The sequence below is a fragment of the Telopea speciosissima genome, chromosome 5 (genome assembly GCF_018873765.1).
Source record: "Telopea speciosissima isolate NSW1024214 ecotype Mountain lineage chromosome 5, Tspe_v1, whole genome shotgun sequence".
NCBI lineage: Eukaryota > Viridiplantae > Streptophyta > Magnoliopsida > Proteales > Proteaceae > Telopea > Telopea speciosissima.
Genome location: NC_057920.1, coordinates 67511055 through 67519169, shown reverse-complemented (window position 1 = coordinate 67519169; position 8115 = coordinate 67511055).

Sequence of the window (8115 nt, the reverse complement as noted above, 5' to 3'; positions counted from 1 at the left end):
TGAGTGTATATATACTGCATTGCTCTTGTTCTTGATAAAAAAACATTCACTTGAAACAAAAGTTATATAAGAAAAGACTGAGTTTTCCTCGGGGTGGGAAAGGGTATTGGGAAGGTATTTTAGAGCATACTAAAAACCCTAAAAGGGATTTTTGAACCCTAGGATGGTGGGTGAACCGTCCTCTATGGATGGAGAGAAATTTAGTACTATATATAAAAATTAAAAAAAAAGACACATATTAATCCTGTCTTATTATGATTGTTTTATTTAATGTTTCCTTTGCACCCAAAGATAAAAGAAAATTGTTACAATCGTTTAGAGCAATTTTAATCATTTATTTTTAAAAAAATTGGGAATTATTGTCTTTTTCTTTTTTGGGGTTGGGGGCGGGGGGTTGAAGGTATTGCTACACGGAGATTTTCCCATTAACTCCATCAAGTAAGGGGTCTAAGGGTTTTAAGGATATTTCAGATTTGTCATAAATGCCAATCTGACTGTATTTAATTCAGGGTCGTGACATGAAAACTTTTACCATTTTTTTAAAAGATATTTTAAACTTATTTTTTTTCTTCATGTGCAGTGATGATGTAGATGTGAAGGGATACTTTTATTGGGCTTTGTTGGACAACTTTGAATGGCATTTTGGTTATTCAGTCCGCTTCGGTCTTTTCTACGTAGACTTCAATAGTAAAAACCTGAAGAGAAGTCCAAAGAAATCAGCCGAATGGTATAGAAATTTCCTCTCTAAATAATAAAGAGTGAATATTGCTTCCTCTTGGGATCTTTCCATTCAGTTTCTAATTGTATCGGGCGTTGCTCCAGGTGGGTGATTTTGGGTTTCTTTGTTCAGCTTGTCTGAGATTGGGTGCTTGTTCTTGCTTTGCATTATGCTCCTTTCTGTTCTTAATAATTTTTCGTTCATAAGAAAGAGTGAGTGAATAATAGTCTTCCTTCAATTTATATCCTTTGAACCACACTGAGGTTGTCTTTGATATGATAATTTATATCCTTTGTACCACATTAAGGTTGTCTTTGATATGATTTCTACTTCGGTATTGTTCTATTTCTACGAATAATTTGTACGTGTGTCAGAAATAGAAATAGTTTGGCAACTATATGGTAGAAATAATAAATTGTAATAGGTTTGATATGTCTATGTGTGGAATAAATTTTGTATCCTAATTTACTTTTAAAAGTCCATTTATAACATATTTGAACAAATGGCTCAAGGCTAACTAGGGGTGTCAATTTCAAACCCACATCGGTAAAATCGACCTATCCCGATCGATGAAAACCCAAAACCAATACAATCGAGTATAAACATGCCAGGCTTGAGACCGATCCGATTGATATTCAATCGTTCCCAGTCCGTGGTATGAGACCGATCGCACCGACCGAAACATATTTCCTCTTGATACATATATATTATATATGTTAAAAACGGACAGTAGTCCGACCCATCTCATTTAAATTTAATGCAATAAGGCCAAAAAGGAACAACAATCTATATATCCCGTAATGTTGCATCACTCTGGCCCCACCATCTCATCACAATTTGCTTTTAGTATTTTAAATAATCCCCAATGCTCCCCACTACAGCTGTATCTTCGTTCTATTGAAAATGATCATGACCCTCTCTGAAGGTGTCTCTCTCCCTCTCTCTCCTGTCTCCCTCCCCTTCCAACTGCTCAAAGACGAAACCCTAAAAGCTCCCTGATGCAGATTTAAGACGGAATCGACTGTGTAGTGTGCAACGAGCCATATCCAACACCATTGTTGTTCATAGCCTCTCCCAGTTCCCCATCACCTTCGTATGCATAGCGTCAGAGCAAGATAGGGTAATATGGTTTCTTTTGAAACCTTGGTTTCTCGTCTCATGTCTTCTACTCTTCCAGCAATTAATGGTGATTTCAAGCCAAGTTCTTCAACTTATACATATACTTCCGGTGTCCTCCAAGTATCCTTACCCTTGCTTCCTTTCTCTCTCTAATTTTGCAATTCCTTTTGTGCAACTCTTTGTTTTAGCAAGCGACATACCCTCCCATAAATCGTCAGCGATTTGAAGAGTTTGATTTTGTCTTGCACCGATTATGGCCCGATGACCGACCGACCGATTGCTATTATGTCCATGCCTAATCTTTTAAGGCCCGATGACATAAATGATCGGGAACGGTGGTAAGATTAAAAATGGTGGTGCCCGTTTAAGTCCGACCGTCACCGACCGGTTGACACCCCTACTCAAGACAGTCTAATATATTTCCATGCATGTGTACTAGTAGTTCAGTACACTACACATTAGTATGTACACTCTCATCAACCCTGGGTGGGAACAAACGATTTAGATTTAGAAATAAAAATAAAGAAAGTGTAATTACTTGCACCTATAAAAATGTTTTTGGAAAATTTGTATCTATAATTTTAAGGGTGTCAATTTAGAACCAAACCTAAGTAAATCGATTCGATTTTGGTTTCCAAAGCTGGAATCTTTTCTAGATTCGGTTCATTTCGGTTTCATGCCTAAGACTGTTAAACCGAACTGAATTACCTATTTTAAAACCGAATAAGAAACCATATAAATTTGTATTTTTTTTATTTTATTTTTTAATCAAATGTGGATGATAAATTCTTTTTCAATTTATTGGTTAAGAAAAGTTTGGTAGACTATGATCCTAACAAATAAGGGTTTTTTATTGGTGCAGGTGCAAAAAAGTTGACCAATAAGACCTAAATTAAATATGAAACCAAATTAAAATTCATTAAGAAGTTGAATACAAAACTGAATAAAAATCAAAATCGAATCGAATAAAGTCGATTTGATTTTGATTTTGAAAATGTATTCCTATTCTCGATTCGGTTCGGTTTTGATTTCTAAATCCCAATTGTAATCAATAGGGAGTCAGTATGTGGAAAGCTGTTTTAAAGGAAGAAACATAATGGAGAGTATAAGTAAGCTCTTAATAGTTGTCTTATGCCAAAACGTGGGCTGCCATTGGGAGAATAGAATATGAATTCAAAAGAAAATTGGGGAACTGCTCTCCATGATTTGGTAATTAAGTCAAAAGGTGGGAAGAAGAAATAGGAGACAAGGAGATAAAGAGGAGAGAAAATCTGTCATCCAATCCATGGTATTGGTAAGTCAACAAAAGAAGGTAGAAAATAAGGATAAAGCTCCAGTTTTTTAAAAGGAATTTGCATGTGATTGTATTAGAAAACATTTTAAGTTGCATAACTTGACTACTAATTATGCATTTAATTTTAACATTGGCCAAAGATTTCATACACAGTCGTGTAAGCATGCACGGTTGTATCCCTTCTCGTATGGAGTTTTTTTTTTTTTGATAATAAAAAAGAAATTTATAAATCTAAAAAGAAGGATAAACATAAGTATTGTTTGTTTCTTGAGCCTTTTTAGCTAAGTTAGACACCACTAGCAAACAGAATGGATCCCCCCAAATTGCTAAAACTCAAATCCTGTCCTATAATGTTAATATCCAGAAAATAGTGTAAGAGCGGCCATGGCCAAGGCTTCCTAGTTGGTGATGGAAGAAAATCGGGGATCTGCCGATTAGAGCACCACACTTCTTTCACCTTCAACCCTGAACGTTGAGCATGCTCGAGACCAGAATGAATACTAAATAGCTCTGGCTCCAAAGGGCGAGAAGTTTTTATTGATCCTGCAAGAAACAAAATAAATTTGCCATTTAGCAAAAAAATGTAAGACCATCCCAGCTGTAACTACTCCAGAGATCTGGTATCCTGCATAGATTAAAACAGGAAAACTGAAGATAGGCAAATGAGAAAGAGTAGCCAATGTGACAACCTCCTCAGTTGGAGAATATACTTCATGGGAAGAGAATGAGGGGGAGGGGGGGATAGCCCCAGATCTGATATCCAGCTTTCAATTTTTTTCACAACCCAAACTGGATCCGGCTTCTCTGGTCCATAAACAGCTTTGTTTCGAGCCGACCATATAAAGTAACAAGTAATAATAAATATCTCAAAAAACCAAGTTAGAGATTGTTTATCCATCTTAAACTTAAATAGAAAGGAGATGCAAAAGTTTTCCAAAGAGGAATGAGACAAATACTCAGTTTTCAATCCCAACGGACCAGCCACCCAAATATGTTTAACCCAGTCACATGAAAAGAATATGTGCCAGTATGATTCCACACAATTGCCATAAAAATCGAGCATAATAGGGGTCTATCAGAAGCCATTTGGATAGAGTTGCCTTGATTGGAAGTCCTGCATTTACCACATGCCAGAAAAAAGATTTAACTTTGGGCTGTAACTTAAGTTTCCAGAAGAATTTCCACCAGGTGGAATGATAAATATTATGGTTAGGAGTTAAACAAGTCAAAGATCTAGTAGCAAGTTTAGTACTGAAATTACCGTTCTTGGCCAAAGTACATCACCATCTATCATCAGAGTCTGACAAATTAATCTTATGAATATGAAAAGAAACTTCCTTTGGAAGTGTAGCATCCAGAAGTCTACAATTCCGCACAGAGTTAGAGATAAATTTGTCAATTTTGTCTGTATGGCTCCGAGTATCTATCGATGTTGGGATAAAATACTCAAGAAGAGAAGGGATCCAAGGATCAGTCCAAAAAAAACCTCTCACATGGAGTTGGAAAAGTCACAAACCCTCCACCCCTATTTAAAGCCTTGAAACTCCCACCCTCTCACATGCATGTCTAACACAGCTGTGCAGGAAAATTGTCCCCTTAAACATTCTTTTAATTGGGTTTTACTCGAATTAGATCCACAACTGATACTTTAAGATGACTTGACTTTATATATATATTTTTTAAAGAGGACTTGACTTTTTATATTTTTTTTAAGAGGACTTAGAACTTTGGACTTGTTAGGATAAGGTATAAATTACAACTAGAGATTAGAGAATATAATTATGAGAAGAGGTGTCGGGCTGCCCGGTTGTGTTTGTCTCTCTCCCCAAACCCATGAAAAAGACCATTTTGGCTCTCCTCCAGGCTCCAGTCGTGGCGGGAGCTCGAGGGTCCAAAAGCAAGGGTGTTTTATGATCATTTCACAAGTGGGCCCCTTATGAAATGACCATCCCCCTGTTTTTTGGGTGTTTTTGTTGGGCTGGACCCTCCAGCTCCTGCCACGATTGGAGGAGAGCCAGATCCTCCTGTCCCTCTCGTGCCTGTTCCCCCCCATTATTGGTGTCAAAAGTTGGCCTGCACAAGTAGGCTCGATCTAGTTGATCGGGAGATTGATCTGAGAAATTACTAAAAATGTCGAACTCAAGCATCAACTGATTAATAATCGAACGGTCCTAGTGCAAGGTAGTGGCTTAACAATCGCCCGATTGACTGAAAACTGGCTGATAACCGGTTGTTTATAGTTCGATTAGCCCATTTAAGACTATTTAGCCCTATTATAGATCTTTTAAGAACCCTTTAAGAAATATTTATGGTCCAATTAGTCAATTAGCTCATTTAAATCACAATTACCTTGAGCCCGATTTTAGACCAGAAACCAACCAACAGATAAAAACGTGTCCATGGTCTGGCCTACGAGGTAGGTCTAATTACTTAAATTAGCAAAAATAGAGCGAATCCTTAAATTAGTGGAGAGCTATTAGGCCCGAGTGCCCAATGGATTGGCACACCTAAATTAATCGACTAAATTATTCTTACCACAAAAAAACAAGACACACCCCCTTTTACCAAAAAATAAACAAAAAAGATAAAAGACACTCTTAAATTAATGCTGTATTTGATATGCATTCAAAGACGATTTCGCATTCTACGACAAAAACAATTAATTGTGAAATTTTAAATTAAAGCCGGTGAGGACATATTCGACTTCCTACAATAAATTTTTTTTTGTTTGTTTGTCCCATGCAACTCCCTTAAGATAAATATAAGAATTGGGTAATCGTTGACTCGGAACGTGTTCTCACATGTAGTTCAGTGATAGATCTTAATTAGTTCCGAATAGGGTTTCCTCTCTCTCTCTCTCTCTCTCTCTTTTTCTGTTCATAATTAAGCCTCTGCTAACACATATACTTCACATAAAAAATATATGGAAGCAACGATGCTGAAGGATGATGAACCGGCCGCCATTCCCAGTGAACCTATTATTGATACGAGGCCCATGAAACGAAGTGAATTCCCAGATGATTTTTTCTTTGGAGCCGCATCAGCTGCTTATCAGGTACTTCCATAGTCCTTATACTTGTTTGTTGCATGCCAAGGAACTCTCTCATCGATCTCTCAATTAGAGAGTGAGTGAATGAAAATTTCTCATATGTATATATACATGGTCTGTCTGTGCATTTGTTATTCAGTATGAAGGTGCCGTAACTGAGGGTGGTAAAGGAGTATGCAACTGGGACCAGCTCATTCATAGACATCCAGGTCTCATGATCTCTCTCTCTCTCTCTCTCTCTCTCTCTCTCAATTATTAGGATCCAGATCCTCTACGGCGTGTTACCCGTAGCGGCCTTAGCAGTGCAGACTGTGCCACATGCAAAGACCGTCTTACCCTTGCCCAAACGCCTTGCCCGAGCAGGGGTAAGGTGGTCATTGCACGCACGGCCCAGTCTACACCGCGTAGGCCGTTACGGGCAGTTACGCCGTAGACGATCTGAATTACAATTATTATGCAAGCATGAACGAATATATGGATATTTTTATGGGAGAAAGGACCCTACCGGGGAGTGTACCGCTGCCCCACCGCCTAGCTAGACACAGGGGTATTGAGCGAAATGATCGCTCCCACCCCATGAAAAAGCAGTATTTTTTGGGGGTGTGGCAGTCATTTCGCCTGCCCCTATGTTTGAGCACAGGGAGAGCGTACCGCACGTGCCCAGGTAGCATTCTCTTTCCCTATTTTTATATAGAGAAAAAGAACATCGTCATTCGATCGCACAGCACGGCGGCTACGTGCGCCCAAAGACCGTAGACACAACCGTGCGTGAAATGACAATGTATTCACATATGTAACGTTATGTTAATTTGTGGGCTGCAGAAAAGATAAAGGAGGGCAAGAACGCTGATGTGGCCGTAGATTTTTATCATCGATACCCGGTAATACGTACCATACTTTCTCATGTTCTAATTACTTGATTAATTAAATTTTATTCTGAGAGTAACGATAGAGGGGTGTTTTGTAAAAAATGGGATTATCTTTGGCGTAGTAAACTTTCTGATGGTTTAGGTTTTAGGGATTTTAGGAGCTTCAATTTAACTTTGTTGGCTCGACAAGCTTTGGAGGGTTTTGAATAATCCTTGGGTTCACCTTTGTGGTAGTTGGGGGCATTAATGTATGTTTCATTAATTATTCTTGGCAAGTTTCATACTTGCACGGCTTCTCACATGAGTTGAAAAAGACAAGACACTCCAACCTCGATTTAAGGTTTAAAACTCCCACCCTCTCACATGTAAAGCTTAAACAAGGGTGCATGAAAATTGTCCTCTTATTCTTTTTAGGGAAGTAGTTTTCTGTACTCCCATGTGTCTATCTCTTTTCTCTCTCTTCTCCTCAAAACAAAGAGGCAAAGATATCTTTTTCAAATGGAAGAAGAGAGATAGACTCATGGGAGTGCTAACATAGGTTACACTCCCAGACAAAGAACTTTCTCCCTTCTTTTTATTGAAAGCAACAAAGAATGTATTAAGAAATAGTGTATAATTAATGTCTAGGCATACCGAGATAGCAAATATAAGAAAATTTGATTCTCCACCTTCGGTATTGCCACTAGCAGATAGACAAAAGTGTCTAGGCCAGTGGGTGAGCACGCCTGTGTATCTGCCTAGGGGGCAGAGTCATCATCTCACGGTGCCCTATGTGAGGGCGTAGGAAACACTACCAAGTAGAGATCTTTTTTCCAAGCTAATGCGGACCTTAGCCCATATTGCAAGCCCAGAATCGAGATCCTTCCCCACATGGGGACCTCTCCACTAGATCTCACACCATCCATGAAATGTGGAACCCAACTTTGAATGGGAATAGAGGGAGTTTTGATCAGGACAATTATCAACGCCAAGATCATCCCTGAATAAATATGATGATCTGCCTCAATAAACAAGATTAAGCATTAAGATGGGAGCTAGATGGGTTTCCCTCAAGTCTTTCAAAAAC